General features: G+C 43.5%; 1 long non-coding RNA gene across 1 annotated transcript in view; it reads left to right on the forward strand.

The window, feature by feature from the left end:
• Nucleotides 1–22299, forward strand: part of LOC124554777 — a 963296-nt gene that overhangs the window by 83689 nt on the left and 857308 nt on the right. The window lies entirely within an intron of this gene.

A 22299-nucleotide genomic window follows, 5' to 3' on the forward strand; every position in this document is an offset into this window, starting at 1 on the left:
TGCAACCATACTTGAGAGCCATGTCCACTCCTACATGTAGTTTGTTTTTACTCGGCACAATGCAACTTGTCACACAGCTCGCAACGTACTGTTCGAAGAGAGCCAGGACGAGTTTACCGTGCTCCCCTGATCACCAGACTCCCCGGATTTAAACCCAATCGAGAATCTGTGGGATCACATTGATCGGGTTGTTCTCGTTATGGATCCTCGGCAGAGAAACGTAGCGCTCTGTCCACAGCACTTTAGTTAGCACGGCTCCACATCCCTGTCGGTACCATCCAGCACATCTTTGATTCACTTCCTACGCGTCTCGCAGCGGTCCACGCTGCCAAAGGTTGTTGGTTATTCAGGCTTTTGACAGGTGATCACATTAATGTGACTGGACAACGTAGTACTGAGCAGTAGGCATCCTCCTGTTGCTGCAATTTTTGTAATATCCTTTATTAACTTTCCTTTAAGTCGCTGTTTCTCAACTCAATTCGTCTTGTTACATGCGCCGCCAATTTCTATTTCATTTTCATTAAAATCGTAGTTATGCAATCACTCAAGTACGTTTCCTGTTTCTTTCCCCTTAATCTAGTACTTCCTCATATGCTTTTACTTCTCGCTGAATCACTCGTGTTTTTGAAAGGTTTTGTCATTGAAAATCCAGGACTCTCTACTGCCGTGCGAGGCCCGCTGGTCACGATTTGGCTGATTTCTTTCTACACTATGTGATCAAAAGTATCCGGACACACCCAAAAACATACGTTTTTCATATTAGGTGCATTGTGCTGCCACCTACGGCCAGGTACCCCGTACCAGCAGTCACAGTAGTCACTACACACCGTGAGAGAGCAGAATGGCGCGCTCCGCGGAACTCACGGACTTCGAACCTGGTCAAGTGATTGTGTGTCACTTGTGTCATACGACTGTACGCGAAATTTCCACACTCCTAAACATACCTACCACCACTGAATTCGACGTATCAGTGAAGTGCAAACGTGAAGGGACACGTACAGTACAAAAGCGTACAGCCCGGCCTCTTCTGTTGACTGACAGAGACCGCCAACGGTTGAAGAGGGTCGTAATGTGTAATAGGCAGACATCTATCCAGACCATCACACAGGAATTCCCAACTGCATCAGGATCACGCATACTATGACAGTTAGGCGGGAGGTGAGAAAATTTGGATTTCATGGTCGAGCGGCTACTCATACGCCACACATTCCGGTAAATGCCAAACGACGCCTCGCTTGGTGTAACGAGCGTAAACAGTGGACGATTGAACAGTGGAAAAACGTTGTGTGGAGTGGCGACTCACGGTACACAATGTGGCGATCAGATGGCAGGGGGTGGGTATGGCGAATGCCCGGTGAACGTCATCTGCCAGCGTGTGAAGTGCCAGCAGTAAAATTTGGAGGCGGTGGTTTTAAGGTGTGGTCGTGTTTTTCATGGAGGGGACTTGCACCCCTCTTTGTTTTGCGAGGCACTATCACAACACAGGCGTACATTGATGTTTTAAGCACCTTTTTGCTTCCCACTGTTGAAGAACAATTCGGGGATGGCGATTGCATCTTTCAGCACGATCGAGCACCATTTCATAGTGCACGGCCTGTGGCGCAGTGGTTGCACGACAATAACAACCCTGTAATGTACTGGCCTGCACAGAGTCCTGACATGAATCCTATAGAACACCTTTGGGATGTTTTGGGAAGCCGACTTCGTGCCAGGCCTCACCAACCGACATCGATACCTCTCCTCAGTGCAGCACTCCGTGAAGAATGGGCTGCCATTCCCCAAAAGACCTTCGAGCACTTCACTGAACGTACGCCTGCGATAGTGGAAGCTGTCATCAAGTGTCCGGATACTTTTCATCACATAGTGTACTTTAACTTTTTGGCCGAATGCCTTTCTTTGGCTACAGTCGTTAGTTAGCATAAGGGAAGGAAGTCTTATGCGCTTTCTATCCGCGAACCGAGTACAGAATTAGAGTTCATACGGAGGTTTAGTGACATTCTTTCTTTCCATGCACCACTCGCGAATGGAGTAGGACAAGGCGAGAAAAGGAGGTCGGGGGGGGGGGGGGGGCGTATAATAGTGATCACGTTAATACCCTCCATCATAAACCTAACATGACTTTTAGAATACTGATGTATAAACCCACCGTCCAAAAAGTTCCGAAACTCACTTTATTGGTTCAAATGGCTCTGAGCACTATGAGACTTAACTTCTGAGGTCATCAGTCTCGTAGAACTTAGAACTACTTAAACCTAATTAACCTAAGGACATCACACACATCCATGCCCGAGAGGGATTCGAGCCTGCGACCGAAGCGGTCGCGCGGTTCCAGACTGTAGCGCCTAGAACCGCTCGGCCACTCTGGCCGGCCCTCACTTTCTTCCTGGCGAGTAAGTTAGCGGCAGCTTGAAGTGACAGCTTTAAACAATAGATGTACATTCGACCTGTCAGTTGTCAGCAGCAAAGATACGTGGACGCCTGCCGTGACTTGATCTAAATGAAAAAATGGGCAATTATTTTCTGGAAAAATCTTCACGATAACGAGATTTTCTGTTATCAGTAGGAACCTACCATAAAACGTTGAATACTAATGACCTCAGCAGTTGAGTCCCATAGTGCTCAGAGCCATTGATTGATAAAACGTTGAAATACACAATGGATCTCTGATGGTTCACCAAGATTGAAGAAGGCACGAATGTCACCGTGAGCCAAAGAACGTTCCAAAGAAGGCCTTTGGTGACAATTTCACATGGTTGCGTGAACTTTCCGTGCGTTCTACTTGAATGGGTGGTGACTGTGTAGAACACCTTAAGCATTAAAACCAAAATCATAGTTTTCCTTTATTTTTTGTTGATCCAGTTTCGAAACATTTTGTACCGAAGGGGTGTGTAGATACTTTGTTCTTTGTATAAGCATCTTTTAACTGTTTATTTAGAGTATTTTCTGAGGAGAAGATTATCTAAAGCCGGAAACGAACTCCAATTCCTTTGTCGTTTCCTCAGTTTAGGATTTTAAAATGTCCTATAGTAGTGCTGAGAGTACTTCGGATGATATGCGAGGATTGCCCAGAAAGTAATGTACCGCATTTTTTCCGTAGCCGAAACCAATGGAAACGTTACGTATGTATTATTTGAAGTCTCCTGTGTGAGTTGCCAAGTTTCCGTCACTTCCGACAGAAAGCGTAGATGCAGTACAGTTTCAAAACGGCGTCTGTAGGAATGTACGTTACAAGCAACGTGCCGTCATTGAATTTCTCACTGCAGAGAAAGAAACTGTGGGGAATATTCACAAACGCTTGTGCAAAGTCTATGGAGCATCTGCTGTCGGTAGAAGTACAGTTAGTCGCTGGGCACGCAGGATGAGGTCATCATCAGCAGGCGGTTCGCTGCAGCTCCACGATTTACAGCAGTGTGGGAGACTATCCACGGCTGTCACACCTGACGTGTTGCAGCTATTTGATGTTGTGATTCGCGAGGACAGACGCACTATGACTCGGCAGATGGCGATTCATCTGTCTATCAGCAAAGGAAGTGTGGATGCAATTATCCACACCATTGGATATTCAAAAGTGTGAGCAAGATGGGTCCAGCGGTGTCTAACGGTGGATCCCAAATCGCACAGAAAAAAACATTTGTCTTAATTTTTACAGCGTATTGAAGCTGGGGGGGGGGGGGGGCTTCCTGTCCCGGATTGTCACAGTTGATGAAACCTGGGTTCACCATTTTGAGCCTGAAACAAAACGACAGTCACTGGAATGGCGCCATTCCCATTCCCCACAGAAGAAAAAACTCAAACCAGCTGCTTCCGCCGGTAATGTCATGATCACTGTGTTCTGGGACTGTGAAGGTCTGATTCTAATTGATGTGATGCCAAGAGGCGGTACCATTAATTCAGAAGCATATGTCAACGCATTAACAAAACTCAAGACGCAATTACGGCGACTTCGGCGCCACAGCAACCCAGGAGATATTTTACTGCAACACGATAACGCTCTCTCCCACACAAGTCTGAGGACTGCTGAACACATCGTAAAACAGGGTTGGACAGTGTTATCCCATCCACCCTACAGCCCTGGCCTAGCCCCTTCGGACTTCCACTTGTTTGGACCGTTAAAGGATATCATTCGACGAAGATATTTTGAGGAAGATGAGGAGGTGATTCACACAGTGGAGCACTGAAGGACTGGTACCGACAGGGCATACACGCCCTTGTCTAGCGCTGGAGGAAGGCCATAGAACGGGATGGAGATTACTTGGAAAAATGGGGTGTGTAGATAAAACACCATTCTTTCGTGTGTGTAATTCTCATTATTTTCAACAAAGAACTGTTGAATAAAAAATGTGGTGCATTACTTTCTGGGCAACCTCGTACGATCTCCTTCGTGAGTTTTCACTCTGCAGCGTTGTGTGCGCTGATTTGAAACTTCCTGGCGGATTAAAACTGTGGGCCAGGCTGTGGGATCTGGAACCCTTGCCTCTCTTTAGCTAGTGTCCTACCGACTGAGCTACCAACGTATGACTCAAGACCTGCCCTCACAGTTTTCCTTTCGCCAGTACCTCACCTCCTACCTTCCAAACTTCACAGAAGCTCGCCTGCATACATTGCGGGAATAGAAATCCTGAAAGAAAGGGCCCTGCGGAGATATAGCGGGTGTTGTTTCCAGAATGAAAGGCAAAGGTCCCAAGCTCGAATCCCAATCTGGCAGACAGTTTTCATCTTCCGGGAAGTTGCAGATCAGCGTACACTCCGCTGCAGAGTGGAAATTCATTCTGCAAATAATCCCCCAGGCTATAGCTAAGCCATGAATCCGAAATATCCTTTCTTCCAGGAGTTCTAGCCCCACAAGGTATTCAGGAGAACGTCTATGAAGTCTGGAAGGTAGAAGATGACGTATAGGTGGAGGTAAAGCTGTGAGGGTGAGGGTGAGTCGTGAGTCGTGCTTGGATGGCTCAGTCAGTAGTGCACTTGCCCGCGAAAGGCAAAGGTTCCAGGTACAAGTCCCGCTCTCTCACACATTTTTAACGTGTAAGGAAGTTCCTATACAACATCCTTGCCTAATTAATGAGCTGCAAGTCACCCCGACGAAGTCAAGTGGAAGTTGTAGCACTAATATACACTAACCTACACTGAATCAATGCTTTGTTTTTCAAGGACTTTTAAATTAAACTTGACATGTCCCATGACCGGCTTCGACACCCTTTCATCTCCCTTGCCGGCCGGAGTGGCCGAGCGGTTCTGGACGCTACAGTCTGGAACCGCGCGACCGCTACGGTCGCAGGTTCGAATCCTGCCTGGGCATGGATGTGTGTGATGTCCTTAGGTTAGTTAGGTTTAAGTAGTTCTAAGTTCTAGGGGACTGATGACCACAGAAGTTGAGTCCCATAGTGCTCAGAGCCATTTGAACCATTTTTCATCTCCCTTAGTAGTAGTACGTGCAGCCATTGTCAGAATTTCTTATATTTTTTAGAGTAACGTTTCTCCTAAATCGATTGACTGATTTGAATTGCGCCATCACCAATAAAATGTGACGTAGTAAGGTCCATTGACCTCGGTGACCAATATATATATAGCTAGTGTCAGTGAAAAGGAAATATTACATTTACGTGTATTACATGAGTGGCAAAACATGCAGGGACTCGCTCATATTGAAACAACGTGCCCGAAGTTATTGTCAAATGGATTTCATACTGTAACTGTGGCAATTCGTGTGAAGTAGTGTTCGTGCATGGGCCATGTAAAAAAACCTGATGAAACATATGGTCCAGTTAAGTGATTGTGCAGACATTATGGTATTCCATTTCAGCGAATTCCGTAGGTGGTAGGCGTGTCAGACGTTGCACCTCGCAGTGTCTTCCCCAAGTAGGCCGATTAAATTCTTGACACTTGCAGTACCAAACTGATTTTGGTGTAATACTTTCGACAGTATTTCAAAACTGTAGGCTGGTCGAGAGTAATGAAATATGTCGTTGCACATATAGGTGTATGGCTCGTTTCCACTTCTTGCTGTAAATGTTGTCAGAATTAAAATCTGGAGGTCTCAGCTCGAGGTCTTAAATTCTAGATACTTCAGTGTTCTTTTATTTCAATTTTATTTTCCTGTTTCCCATTGCAGTGGGTGTGGTGCAGTTACTTTGAAACGACTGTAAAGTTACAAGATCTTGCAAGACATAATCTTAAATAACTAGCAATCAGAGATGCATGCTGTACTTTACGTAGCTCATGAGATGCTGCAGGTGTGCAGAAGTATGTGGATACTGCCTGTGAAATGCGTTGCAAATAAAGTTAGTAGAAAAGAAGTAATAAACTTAAACGTCATGCAAGATGTGACAGTTTTTTACGCATCGCATTGTTTATGACGTCATATAACCTGAACTACGATTGGTAGGTGGTTCTTACATCTACAGCGATTGTTGCCTGACAGTAAGGGATTTGTGTTACAAGTTCGGTTGAAATTGGTCCATTGGTTTTATTTGTTTATCGCCTACACCAAGTAATGAGTCGCTTTCCTGTAAGATGTCATATTCGAGGCGTGGAGTGATTGCCCTAAATTGCTTAAGGCAAATGCCGAGATGGTTCCTTTGAAAGTTTGAAAGGACACGGCCGATTTCCTTCCCCACCTTTCCCTAATCCGAGTTTGTGTTGCGTCTCTAATGACGTCGTTCCCGACTTGATGTTAAAATTTAATCTTCCTTCTTTCCCTCGAGGCGTAGATCGGTTGTATGAGCTTCCGTGGAGTAAGTCATTTTTATGGGTGAAATTTACCAAGCTGAGGCAGAGGTTTTGAGTCGTACTGTCGACAATTGTCTTCGGCGGCTTCATAAACTTATATACAGTGTCCAACGAAAGGAGAACCTAAGGCACTGTCCGTAATGAGAAAATCTGAGAGCAAAAAACCAATTTCGAGGAAAGGGGACTGTAGAGGTCATGGGGTTTCTCCTCCTGCTTTCCTTTCACGACATATTCACCTAAATCAGAATCATAGGAATACGCTGTACAAGCTCTGAATAATCACACTACCCAAATCGGACACATCATGAACATGTTAGAAAATGCAATAACTATTTTCCCAGGACATTCGAAATGGCTCCAATCTGTGATTTTCACATTTTCGCCAAAAATTAAAGACGGTTATGGAACTACTTTTACTTATCCAAACAAAAAAAAAAACAAAAAAAAAAGTTCAACCTGGGAGCAAGGGACATTCCTCAATGCGCTGGATCCCAATTACAACTAAACTTTCGAATACGTAGCATGTTTTTGTTGCACACTTTTTGTGAGGAATATTTAGCTTTGTTGCTGTTTTTTTGTGTTGCTTCAGACATTTATTGCATGTGCATGAAAATCAATTTCACATGCGTTTTTCGGTTCCAGTAAAATTTATTTGTTTTGTACTAATCATAAGAAGCGATTGAAGCGATTGATTCTGGCGGGAAGGAATTAAGTATTCTTCCCTGAATGAAGTAGAGTTGTAGCATATATGCTCCACCTATGATGAGCTGTATGGGAAATCATATCGAATGGTATATGCATGAATGAACCAACAAATTGAAAATGAAACGGTAAACCGCGACGCATCCGGAAATGGGGCCCGGAATTATCTGCGGCGGCCAGCACGGTGCTCTTGTTGAGTATGCACCAGCTGTCGTAATTCACGTTCAACATGACAGAGGACGCTTTGACGGCAGTGTACTTCTGGGTGGCTAGTTATTTCTTTATTCTTTATTCTCGAGAACAGAAAAACGTCTCACAGTAGAACCTAGTGACAAAAAGCAGTAAAGTATGTAGTGTCCATTATAGGTTTGACGGGGCCTTTCTTGGGCACAGTTGTTTCTCTTTCTGACTAGTTGCTCAGAGATAGTATTCAGTCTCTGTTACTAGCATTTTGTTGCTAGTATTAAGGACAACCTTTCTTAGTCACATAAGTCGCTATGTGAGTAACTCCACTGCGACGTTACTAGACAAGAGTCACGTAATTGACTGCGTAAGCTGGTTTGCAGGTCAGAGAACACATTTGGTCCATATACCGCGAGAATTTCACGATCAGTGGCTGTGCAATTTCGCCCACAAGAATCCTACTGTCCCGTGTACTTCAACTATAGCATAAGTTTCTAGTTGCCGTGCCGTTTCAATCGCACCTGTGGTATACCTGTTACACGTACAGCAACACAACCGTGTCGCAGGAAATCCGAAACATGAACTCTTTCCTGACAATGTGCTACTCTTGCTGCACAGTAGTCTTAGCAAGAGGCGACATGTATAACTTACCTTCTGAAGTCCCTACTAGATAGACATTACGGTCTCTGGTGGCGTATATTCCACGAAAGTCTGTTACATAATACACTACGTGGTTCGATAAAAAATTAATACTTTGATAAAAATTGTGTGTAACAAAAAGATATAATGCAGAAATTATTAAGTATAGGTATTAATATATTAGAAAGTCCGGATTTCAAAGAGCTGCAGAATTTTTTGTATTTCTTCGAAAGGCTTGATACTTTGTAGTCGTCTTTTTTGATAATCCTCTCCCGGAAAATTACACTGGCGTTGGTGCAGTACTTCACTTTAACTGCAGTTAGTGGTAGTCTTGTGGACAGGTTAATAAATTTATTTTTACTTAGCTAATCTGCACCTATGTTATGTTCTAACACGGAAATCGATAGCTCAGTATTTGGGCAACAACTTCACCCTTCGCGTTTTCCATTTAGTGGGGTTTCTCTGAAGATTTGGAGTCAGCGCCTTTGGAGGTTTGTAGAAAAAACACATTATGGGTGGGGTAGTTTGTGTGTCTGAGCTGTCTTCTTTTTGATCAATCTTTGTTACATTTACAATCTTTTGTGAGTTCGCGAAGTATTTATCGGACGGGAAAATTGAGAAACAACGCCAAACTGGCCAAGCGGTTAAGACAATAGACACGTATTTGGTAGTAAATGGAATGTAATCCTCACCTGCAGATCCAGATGTAGGTTTTCAGTAGTATTCTTTAATATTTTAGCCAACACTTGGATGGATCTCTTTGGAAAGGACATAGTCGAGTCCTTTCTGTGTAATTTTCCGCCTGCAATGAGCTCGACGTCACCGAACATAAAACCCTAAGAGTTCTTTTTTTTCAGATCCAGTTCCGTATTCCAATATGCAGGTGGCGACTCCTGTAAATATTGCAAGTCTCTCTTGATACTCTGCCCTGGTTATTTATTTGACGTCTGATTCACCTTTATAGTAGGCAGAGGACAATGGAGCGCATCGAAAGACAGGATAAATCTTTTAAGGTGTGTAAGTAGTAGATGGCAGACACGATACAGGGTGATTCAAAGAGACACATCCGATTGCACAAGTCTGTTTCCTATATGAATGAAGAAGGAAACTTGAGGTACACTTCCGCCTGCTACGAGCTTTGCGTTGACCGAACATAAAACCCCAAGAGTCCTGGTTTCCAGATCCAGTTCCGTATTTGAAGATGCATCTGGTGACTCCTGTAAATATTGTAAATCTCTGTTGGTACTCTGTACTGATGATTTATTTGACGTCTTACTCACTTCCTTTGTGGTAGTCAGAGGAAACTCGAGCGCATCGAAAGACAGGATAAATCTTTTAAAGTACTGGTATGTAAGAAGTAGATGGTTGACATGATACAGGGTGACTGAAAAATACCTATCCAATTGCACAAGACTATCTTCTATATGAATGAAGAAAGAAACTTGGGGTACATTTTCACTAGAAAGTCATCAGTGTTTGTTGAGGGTGGAGGTGCAGCTAGCATGCTCATTCACTCATTGCCCCGGTGCGTCGAGTTGAAATTGCGATAACACAGCCAAAAACAAAAAAAAAGGCATATTCCGTTCTCCGTTTCAAGAACTGTAATTCAGATACAACTTGGCGGTGATCGGACGTATGAGGCATGTGGATCTCTAATTGTATAAGAGATGATCAAAAAGCTTCCGTTCGAAGGTCGTACTGTACAGAATCGGTAGGCCAAGCAGGAAAAATCGCCGTGAACACTGAGGCAATCATCTCACCGACGCACTAGGTTGAAGATCGCTGTATGGTCAAACACCGTGCACTGCTGCGTGAGGAAGTGCGTAACTGTCTGCTAATCCTGCCTGCTGCACATCCCAAGGTACTGTCGATCCCTCAAGGCCTTTTTTAAGGGACCGAAGGCATGATAATCAAGTGGGGAGAGATCAGAACTATAGGACGGGTGCTCGAGTGTCTCCCATTTGAACTGGCGCAACTGTGCGTTAAGACATACACGATTTGGGGTCCTGCTTTATCATGAAGCAGCAGCACCCATAGGAGCACCGTTCTACAACGGCTGTTTTCAACATACATGCTGCCCCATACACATTTTTCATTCTCCGATGGATGTCTACCACTGTTTTTCCTTTGTCAGCCAAGAAAAGAACAGCAAGTTGGTCCTGTTTGGACGCATTTGCTAGTAACGACGCTACAGTTCACATTTCCACATTTACCGCACGCACGTAGGGAAGTCACAAATGCCGTACTACTCTGTTGGCTAAACGTCGGTGCCGGTGATTACATGCCGCATCGGAGTCGCGTTGCGTTGCATATACGCTACAGCAACGGCCTCAAGTGGAAACCCTTCGATCGCCCCTTATACCACTGTGCTTCATGGTCGCCTGATCTCAGGAACTCCAGACATGCCCACAAAAGTATCTAGCCGTTTCTTGCGAGTGCACTGGAGGACTCATTGAACATCTGTGATAGATAAATGAAAATTTTATCCTCAATATACTTGTAAAAAGCCAACGGCATTGCCGCAGTGTTAACACCGGTTTCCGTCAGATGATTGAAACTAAGCGCTGTCGGGCTTGGCAGGCAATTGGATGGGTCACCGTCTGGGTCTGCCGAGTGCTGTTGGCACGCGGGGTGCACTCAACCCAGCTGAGGCTAACTGATGAGCTTTTTGATCGAGAAGTAGCGGCACCAGTCACGAAAACTGACAACGGCCAACTTGTAAAAAGTAACCCAAAGTGGTATGTGCAAAAATGTGAAAGATATATCCTAGTGCCGGCCGGTGTGGCCAGGCGGTTCTAGGCACTTCAGTCTGGAACCGCGCGACCGCTACGGTCGAAGGTTCGAATCCTGCCTCGTGCATGGATGTGTGTGATGTCCTTAGGTTAGTTAGGTTTAAGTAGTTCTAAGTTCTAGGTGACTGATGACCTTAGATGTTAAGTCCCATAGTGCTCAGAGCCATTTTTTCTGAGGTCGTCAGTGCCCTAGAACTTAGAACTACTTAAACCTAACTAACCTAAGGACATAACACACATCCATGCCCGTGGCAGGATTCGAACCTGCGACCGTAGCGGTCGCGCGATTCCAGACTGTAGCGCCTAGAACCGCTTGGCCACTCCGGCCGGCAGATGTTAAATCCCCTTAGTGGTTAGAGTCCTCTGAACCATCTTACCCCAACGTTCTATCTTCTTTCATATGGACGAAATGCCTCGTAAAATAGGATGAATCTTTTTGAAACGCCCTATATTTATCTTAGGTCTTATTCGGAAGAAATATTTAACATTTTAGTATTATACGACAAAAGAAACTAGAAGGTACATCGGTTTGCTACACCTTTCTTCACAATTTTAGCGTCTTGCTGACATAAAGGATACCTAGCTTTGCTTTCCATGGACATGACCTCACCCGCAGAATCATCTCCTATTTTTTTCAACTGATCTCGGAAAATCGTAGTAATCTTGATAACAGGGATAACAGGATGAAGCAATGGCCATTTCAGGCCTGCTCCTGTCGAACTCTTCAAGTACGAGAGAGAGCAGAAAAGTAATGCCTCCCAATTTTTAACATGGAAACTGTTATATTGCTAGAGAAGGCCGAAATGCACGCTATAAGCTCATGCAGGATGGCGTGAAGTCTGAAACAGGATACGTAATGAATGCTATAAAGAAAAGTACGTAGCTGCTGGAACACTTAACTTTAATCCATCATTTGTATACATCGTTCTTGATGAGACATGCTTCATACGATAACTATCAATTGCTATGGCGCCTTGCTAGGTCGTAGCCATTGACTTAGCTGAAGGCTATTCTAACTATCTTCTCTGCAAATAAACGAGGCTTCGTCAGTGTTGCATCGCTAGCTAAGTTGTCCGTACAACTGGGGCGAGTGCTAGTAAGTCTCTCGAGACCTGGCGTGTGGTGGCGCTCGGTCTGCGATCACTGACAGTGGCGACACGCGGGTCCGACATGTACTAATGGACCGCGGCCGATTTAAAGCTACCATCTAGCAAGTGTGGTGTCTGGCGGTGACACCACAGAAACTCTTTAAGCTTCTTAAATAAAACAACCGTTATTAACATTTTACACCTTTATTTCTCTAATTTTTTATTGTGATCTCAATATCTGATGAAGTATTATTTGTCATGCAGATTGCTCGGTGAAATTTTCCACTCTGCCAACACAAGTTGCAGTCCCCCACCACTAGAGGGCTCCGAATTGTAGCGTGTAGCACGCCGGAGCGTGACGTTAACTATGTCGGTGCGTGAGAAACAGCATGTTGTAATCGAGTTTAGAATTCGAAGAGTTCATCCACACTTGGAGCATACTCTCCTTCAGCACGACAGTGCCATATCACACACGAGCACCGCGCCTTCTGAAACAATCCGGAGCTTTGCGTTCACTGTTATCGATCGTACTCCATACAGTCACGAATTGTCCCCATCAGGTTTTCATCTGTTCCAAAACTTAACGAACACCTTCGACGATTTCACTTTAATAGTGATGAAGCGGTGCAATCAGAGGCAAGGTTGTAGCTCCGTCAACAAAATCAAACCTTCTACAGTGACGGTATCAACAAAACTGGTCTCTTTGCGAAAAATGTGTTCGTCGTAGGGATGACTATGTTGAGAAATAACTGTGTAAACATAAAGAATAACAATGTAGAATGTTAATAACGTTTGTTTTATTTCAAAAGCCTGAAGAATTTTCACTTAAACGTTCGGAGGCATTAATTTCCAGCACGCTTTCGTGATTTTACAGTATTTTACCGAAAGAGAGGGCTTACCTTTTACAAAAAAATGGTTCAAATGGCTCTGAGCACTATGGGAATTAACATCTATGGTCATCAGTCCCCTAGAACTTAGAACTACTTAAACTTAACTAACCTAAGGACATCACACACATCCATGCCCGAGGCAGGATTCGAACCTGCGACCGTAGCAGTCGCGCGGCTCCGGACTGAGCGCCTAGAACCGCTAGACCTTACCTTTTACAAGACTCTTAACATTTTAAGAAGCTGACTGGGATGTCTTTGTCCGGGCAGCCTGACTTAAGCTTTAATATGTTGTTTATTCCTTCTACAAATAAGCAAAACAGCTGTTAAAGGAGTGTCTGCAAGGCCAAATTCCTCAATATATACAGAAAGGCTGTCCTCTCTAACTTCACACGGCTTCGAAATGGATACATTGTTTTATGCTTGCTTCTTTCCGTGTCTTTTCAACTCTGCGTTTGCTGTTGTTCTTCTTCTCAATTTGCATTACGTATAGATTACTAAGGTCACAGCAACCTCTGGAACTAAAGAGGTTGGAGTAATGGTAACTATGGAAGATGGCTGCATACATGATGATTTTCTTGTAATTTACTATCGTGACGGGAGACAGGCAGATGCACAAGTAATAAGAATGAACCGGCCGTGTAAACCTCTGACAGAACACGCAGCACACGAGACACTTCCATTATTGCGCATTTTATTACCGCTCCTTGGCTCGGTCATAGCGATCACATAAACAGCTCTGACACGAGAACTTAGCGAGAAGGTCCCTGACACCATTGCCCGCACTGGCTGCGTAGGAAGCTCGAACGTAGGAAGTGTTGCCGTCATCCCACCGTCCCACGAGAACGCTCACTTGTCCGGCGTCCGCCATTCCAGCAGCGCCCACGTCTAAAAGGCGTGCCATCGGCTAGAGCAGAATTACAAGGGCTGGAAACACAGTCATTCAGACATCTTATTTTCTGACTAACGTATATCACTCTGACATTGTGTTTTGTCCTTCCAGTGTATTAGAAAACCTCTACAAGTCTCCTGAGTGGTCAGTGTATTTGTGCTCGTTAAGTGTGTTACGATGGTATGTCAAGTCAGATCGTACAGAAAGCAACATTACCGATAGAGGTGACACAGTTACAGTACCTATTGAAGTGACTGTATGTACAGTTCATGTGAAGACTTAGACTGCTAAACATATAACTGGAAGAAAAACTTAATACTGAGCTAAACACTTGGCTGCGTAACACAGTGCCAACGTAAAAACTGGATAATAACTATATATGTACAAATTTGAAGTAAAGATGCTCCTGTCAAAACACGCGTAAACCATGCGAATGCAAAGAAGGGTCTTCAGTGGTGTAAGGGGTAAAACCGTCACCACCGCTCAAGGAGGTGAAATGTGGTCCTATGACTCTACGTGTACACCGTCTCCTTCCTCAGGACATATCTATTAATGGAGAACACCTGAGGAACAGTACAATTCACTGTTTTCTTCCAACTTAGATGCACGGTAAAACTTCTGTAACGCCTTATGCTGAAATAACACATCTTCAGTTGCATCCACGCCAGAATGTTGTGGAGCCACTGCAGCCTGTACTGGGTAAAATGTTAAGGTCAGTTGCCTCCCTCACTCCACCCTCTCCTTTTTCCTAGTATCTTCCATTATCTCAAAAGGAATTTAAACAATTTATTTTCGACAACAGTACGAATTTCCATTGCTCAGTTTTTTGCATTTATAAAACCCCAAGATTAATCCGGCTATTTCGGAATGTAAAGGTAGCCCTACACCATATCAGGTGCTGTTCGTGTAGTTTTGTTCAACACCTTCACGCTCACATCTCTGAAATACCATGCTTCAGAATTCGCACGTCCTGTCTCTCGTTTATACTCTCGATGAAATCTGCGACGAGACGATAGACTGTTTATACTGCATGGGCTCTTCGGCCACATTGACGTCTTTATCCAGCGGTAATATGACTACTTAAAGGCATTCCATGACATGGAGAGTGATTTCCGTAAATTGCCACAAACGGCTATTGATTTGGAACCATGTTTCCTCATCAGCGCATGCACGCATGCATGCAAAGTAATTTCGTCGGATATCTGAAGCTGTATACCGGGATGGCCCCTTATTCGGTGTGTCTGCTCATTTATCCCACTTTCCTAGTAAAACGGAACTCCATTTACTATCAAGTTATAAGAAATCCTAATGACCATCGAGCATGGACAAGGCACGTTTTCTCGGGAGTAGACGCCTGCGTCCCTCGACCTCCCGAATAAAGCCATTATTGATTTCTACATTGTCACGTAGTTTTCAATGGTACATTTGAGGGTTTATACAAATCTAGAAGTATCTTATTCTTGAAATTGTGACGTCAGTCTCTACAAGATCGCAACTTTACGATCAAAATTATACAAACAATAGAGGATACTAAATGAAGTTTTTCGAAGTGTGGAACCAATACTCGACAATGTACATTTCAGGCAGTAACAGTTCTTGAAATTTCAATGCGTGTGATGTAAGTATTTGTAAACAGCTGATGTTTGTTTATCGATACTGGTGGTGCTACCTACAAAACCAGTATGCTACACAGTCGTCTGAGATATCTCCAAGATCTGGGCTCCACTCCCAACCTTTCGTGCTCAAGATTGAAAATGCCTGCCACTGACGGCCTAATTCCTTAAAAACGTACATCCTGGCTGGACACCATTGCTACACTACTGGTGACATCTCGCATGCGATGTTGTTTCCTGAATGTGATAAAATGATATGTTGCAATTCTACCTTAGCGCTAGACCCAGATCCACCACTTCGCCTCAACTGTCGCTTTTAATAGCTAATAGCGCTGTTAAAAGTTGTATATTTGGAACTATTCTCAGCACTGTGATTACTCTCACCGCTTCCGAAAGTCTCATGTCGGCAGTGCAGCCTTTCGTAGATTTCATATTCCTCTTTCACCATCACAAGACTCTTTCCTCGCCGCCATAAAGAGAAATAAATAAATTTTACAGCAAAACTGTACTGTAAAAGTAATTGTTTGGATTTTAGAATCGTTCCATTAATTCTGTAGCCCGTTAACTGATTATTCCTACCGGTGCTAGACAGCACAATGATCCTTGCGTTGCATAATACCAATTCCAACTAAAATAAGAATTTTTGTAATGTTTTTGAAATTAATTTTTGCTAACAAAAATGAGGCTGTAGTTTAACGTATATTCCACATCGCCGTTGTTAAACGCAGGATTTGTGAACATTTGAACAAGATTCGGCACTTTCGAATAAACCAAATTGTCACATATTTTCTTGCTCCACTACTGCAAATCGCCTTACTTTTAAATAAAAAGTGTAGCAGTAATGCACTTTAATAGTTCTTTAGTTGCCCTAAAGCGCATTAGTCCCTCCAAAACACGATGCCCGTTAATGTCTAGCATCCTAAACCCTGGTGATGACTGCAATGTACCACTGTCCTCAGTGACAGAACAGAAGGACTTCACGATTGCGCGATATGCCTATTTTTGGAGAAATAAACTCGGGGGACCTTTGGAAAGAATCTCATCGAGCCGTTCCGAACTTTCTTCAAGAGAAGGAGCATAGTTGTAAAAAACTGGACTCGTATTCGGGAGAATGGAACATTAAATCACCATTTGACCACCCGGATTTAAATTTTCGATAGTTTCTCTTAATCTCTTGAGACAAAAGATGCGACGGTTCCTTAGAAAGGGCACAGCCAATTTCTCTCCTCGTTCCGAGCTTTTGCTCCGACTGTAGTGACGTCGTCGTCGAACTGTACCTTACTTCTTTCTCTTTCGAACATTCAGATGCATTCTAGGACGAGACTGTGTTCCATGGCAGTCGGACTCTGAAGCCCGCGTGCACTCGACGTATCGTTGCTGACCGCCGCCACCCGTGGCGGGCAGCGTGCAGCGTGGCCGCCAGCGCCGGTCACGTGGCGGGAGCCGTGATTAACAGCGCGGCACGAGAGGCAGGTCCCCAGTAGCCTATACATGACGGACCCAGTTACGCCAGCGCAACCTGCTGTCACCGGGCTCAATACTGGCCTAATGTGTTTTGCTCAGCTGTAAATGACTGTCGAGTATTTTAGTGTCATTTATGTATTCCGTCCTTTTTCAGGTTCTGTGACACCACGCAAGGCAAAGAATACCATCATGGAATGAGTCACAACTTAGTTCACAGAATTCTGATTAAATATTTAAAAGCCGGCCGTGGTGGCCAAGCGGTTAAAGGCGCTACAGTCTGGAACCGTGCGGCCGCTACGGTCGCAGGTTCGAATCCTGCCTCGGGCATGGATATGTGTGATGTCTTTAGGTTAGTTAGGTTTAAGTAGTTCTAAGTTCTAGGGGACTGATGTCCTTAGATGTTAAGTCCCATAGTGCTCAGAGCCATTTTTGAAATATTTAAAAATATAAACTAAAATTAAATAACTCGGAAAAGTATTAGTATACTATATAGGTTGCTCAGAAACAGTCTGAAAAACTAGTAAGGGAGTTGCAAGGTAGATTGTGCTGAGAAATCATTGTTCAGAAAAGAATTCGATATGTGGTGACATTTGGGAGTTGGTTACAATTTCAGTTAGCCAACCAGGCAGTAGAATAAGCACCGTTTTTTTAATTTAAAAGCTTTCGGCACATGCGAATACAGCCATCTGTATAATGGAATATCAGTTATGGCGACACGAGCGTAGGGACTACCCAACACCCAGGCCCCGTGCGGAGAAAATCTCTAACCAGGCCGGGAATCGAACTCGGGGCCCCTCGACTAACAATCCGCCACGCTGACCGCGCAGCTATCGAGGCGCACCGCGTGCAACATCAAGCAGCCCGTAGATATGAGTACAAGTAGCGTCAGTTGGTCTCATGGCGTAGACGATAGCGTACGAGACTGCTCAGACTTTTGGCTCGGGTTCGATCCTTACTACCATTCCATGTCCAATTTTGCATTGCTCTCTTGTTCGGTTTTAGGAAACACAGAGAACACATTTGGAGATACCGTCTCGGGCAGGGCTCTTGAATTTTCGGGCGGAACTGCCTCCCGATAGGCTAACTTCGATACCAGTTAACTCGGAAACGGAGCAACGTATAGAACTCTCTTCTTAACAATTATTTCTCGGCGCAATCTCCTCTGCAACATCCTTACAAGCTTTTCAGTCTGTTTCTGACTCCCTCTCCCCTGCATAAAATGTTAAATATTACTACGAAAGGTTCTAAAAACTACATCGACGAATTCCTGTACGTAAAATACGAGTGTGCCATGAGGAAACCCTTCAACTTAGATTTTAAAATTTAGGAATTTCACTCGTTTTTTTTTTTTTCGGTACTGCAGAAAGCCTAGCGACAACAGAAACTACAGAATAATTTGTACCTTGCTGTGCCACAGTTAAAGAACTTCTATCCAAGTGCAAATAATTTTTTCAAGTGTTCACTGAGTGAATGCGCAGTTAATTTTGAATGATTCCATGTTATTAACCACAAATCCCTCGAAGGTGTAAACATAAAGAGATGACAGGATTAGAAATTCCAGACGCTTAAAAAATAGTCTATACGAAGTTTCCGAACCACACCACAGATCGCTTTGAAAACTTTTTTCTGGGCTAAGAATATTCTTCGTAATGCACAGGGTTGCCCCTACGTATGGTAGATCCCTTAGGAGATAGTATACTGAAACTAGACAAACTGCCACGTTTCAGTGTCATTGACTATGGAGATTATTCTTTACTGTGAGGGCGGCAGATCCTAACAGTGGCAAAACAAAACAGAGATGACTCCAGCCTGAGTCCTAAGGATTTCACGTGCTCGACTTCACTGATTATTTGCCCATCCTATTCGCTCTTGCAAGAGTCCTCTGTGAGAACCTGCAGACACTGTTTTGTTGCGAAATCTGTTCTCCGTGTACCACGAACATAATGTTACACTCTAACCGACTTGCTAAACAATTGATGTTACGTTCCACATCCACTGCAATATCACTAGTTCTCTGCAAAAAGGTAAATGTTTCCAGACATGATTAGTGGTGTACAATCGTTACATAACAAGTAAAACAGCAATACAAAAACAAATCCTTGAGGTTTCGAACTACGTCTAGCCGTGCTTTAGCTTCACAGTTTAATTTCCACTTCATAATGAAACAAGTTTTTTTTTTAGATCTCGAAGATCAGCGACAAAGAGGAATAAATAACGTACATTCTGATACTTTTATAAGCGGATCATTATAATGCTCTACAGCACTGAGTGGTATCTTAAGTGGCTGACAAATTGCTACGAGAATATAAAATAAAAATTATTTTTTGTTTGTTGGTATCGACTTATAACCAGTGTTAATGGTTTAAGTGCTTCTTTTTGCAATTTTCATGATCCCCGGCAGCCGTACCCATTTAATGTCACTTTGCCAATTCAATCTCTGTCTGTCTCTCTCTCTCTCTCTCTCTCTCTCTCTCTCTCTCTTTCTCTCTCTCTCTCTCTCTCTCTCTTTAAACCGTTTAATACTTGTCCGTCATATTATGTGTAGTTTAATTATCTTCACACCCTTTCCTACGATGCTCTGTTTTCTTACGTCCATTTAACAATTTAGATCGAATAAGAAGCTATGTTAGGAGATAGGTTTCAAGTAAAATGTTGTGTACCGAATGCTCACTAGGGCGCACGTATTTTTCAAAACGAAACATTTGCGTTTTCTATTTTATATTTTTTAGATCTAAGTCAAAAAGTTAATGTCAGTTTCTAAGCGACAACCAGCTTCGTATACTACAAACGCACACACAATGAAATCAATTCTGTCATCTGCATACAAAATAATGAAACATTAACTGACGCTGTGTGTTGTCATATGTCGCACGCTACCCCTTTGGCAGAACTGGTACATCATCTACGAATTGTTGCTTTATGTTAGTAAACCACCATCCTTTTGGACTATGGCTCTTCATATTGCAAGGGGGTTTTATTTGTACCAAGGGTAATCTTACACGCATAATAATTCTTTTCCTTATATTTATCATTAAAGTCCAGCTGCGTGTAACGTGAGCTATGAATTTTCCTCTTCTGTTCGCAGTACCGGAGAAATAGTTACCTCACAGAGCTTTTTAAAAACCATCTATGGAATGCTTAAATTACTTTTGCTTCTCCCTCACCTCCGCGTCCTATGAAGCAGGTACTCGTATTTCACGTGTTCGGTAGTCATCCTGGAAGTACGTCCTGTTCTGTTTCTCATCGGCACGTTTCTTTCTCTGAAACACGTCGTTAGTAACTTTAACATTAACAAGAGATTGCAGTACCTATGCAAGAAGGAGTATCCAATGATTTCTTTCCATGCATGTTCTACGACGTAGCTACCTGCTACCTTGCCGCATGACTGATTTTAGTTCGTGTTGCGGCCGGGATTACAGATTGCTTTTCAGTTGTACTACATGTTATAACTCCGTTACCTGTGCTTTAGTTACATATATTCTCAGTTATATTTGATTAACACTCTGTATACAAGCTAACAAAGGAAAATAATAAATTCGAATAATTATGATAATGTGTTATTGTGGAAAAGGTTTTGACAAACTCTCGCCCGACAAATTCTTCAGTTCTCTTTATCTCTTAGGATATCTTGAGAAGTAATACTAACTGAAAAGAAAAAGAATAGTCAAAGAGTAATCCAGATTCTTTGTGCCGGCCGTGGTGGCCCAGCGGTTCTAGACGCTTCAGTCTGGAACCGCGCGACCGCTACGTCGCAGGTTCGAATCCTGCATCGGGCATGGATGTGTGTGATGTCCGTAGGTTAGTTAGGTTTAAGTAGTTCTAAGTTCTAGGGGACTAATGACCTCAGATGTTACGTCCCATAGTGCTCAGAGCCATTTTGAACCAATTCTTTGTGAATTTATGTCGTCTCCACGAACACATTACAAAAATGTCCAGTAAATTACAGTGGTTAGCGCTGTACACAAAAAGCTCGATACCCATCACGAACGTCCTCTCCTGAAACTCCAAGATCTTCATTGGTAGTCCTACAGGTTTATCGTACAAAATTTGGGCTCTGGCAATTTATTGCTCAGAAACATAAAGTATTAAATTAAGTACATTGATGAGCCAAAACATTCTGGTCACTGCCCACCGCGAATTTGGATGCCGCCTGGTGGCGTTGAGGGCATGTGACATGGTAACACAAGTTTGTAAGCAGAGTAGATATGGACGGGGGATCACCTAAGCGAAGATATGGGCTACAAACTGGGAAATCCATTGAGATAAGCGGCGTTGAGACACACATATATTATTTTTATGCAGAACCTGTGAACGAGTATCTCGAAAACGATGCAGTTGGTCGAATGTTCACGTGCTACTGTCGTGAGCATTCACAGAAAGAGGAAGAAGGACAGTAAAACTACCGCTGGGCGTTAAATGGTTGGATGTCTACGACCCTTCACAGAACGTGGGGTTTGGAGACTTGTCTGCCCTTTAAAGTATGATAGATGGTAATATGTGGAATCTCTGCCAAAAGAACACAATGCTGGTGCACGCACAGGTGTTTCGGAGCACACCGTTCATCGGATCCAAGGTTTGACCGGAATTCGATCCCACGACCTCCTGTTTTCCACTCAAGCGCCTTACCGCTAGAGCACCAGTATAACATTGCTACTTACGTCTGTGCTACTCTATGGCACCTTATGCTTACGTCTCATGTAGACACGTAGACGTAAGTAACAATATTATACCTATTATACCATCTTCTCTGGTACATCTGAGAGTGGCAAATCGCCGAAATGAGCTCGTCGTGTAACTTGCATCACTACGAGTACATAAATAAATAGTGCAGCAAGAAACTTGTGCTTAAAATATGTCGTTCTTCGACCTCATGCCAGCTCCGAGGCCACAGGAAAGGAAACTGCTCAAAAGTGATCTTAGTCATGCTACCACTTTTGAGATCTCGGCGGTTATACACCACGTCTTCTGTCTACAACCATTTATTTCTGCCTCGGTATACATCTGCGTATTGCGGCATTAATTGCAGTGAACAGTTATTCGTACTATTCTCGAGAAGAAAACGTCGGTAACTCATTTTGAAAGGTAATTACTCTCTTTCTTCCGATCGGCTTCCTTTAAGTTCCCTCTGCTATTTACATAATATTTACGGAATAAAAGCACCTTATTCCTAATTTCTATGACTACAGCGTAGTGCTTCACCGTAGGGAATAGAGCTTTATTTCTCTTTTTGCTACTTCTTTAGACTCTGATGAGGTGATGGTGATTCGATTGCAGTCAATCTTCTGTCTATATTCGGAATTGCCTTCGGTA

Source organism: Schistocerca americana, chromosome X (assembly GCF_021461395.2).
Source record: "Schistocerca americana isolate TAMUIC-IGC-003095 chromosome X, iqSchAmer2.1, whole genome shotgun sequence".
NCBI classification, from domain to species: Eukaryota; Metazoa; Arthropoda; class Insecta; order Orthoptera; family Acrididae; genus Schistocerca; species Schistocerca americana.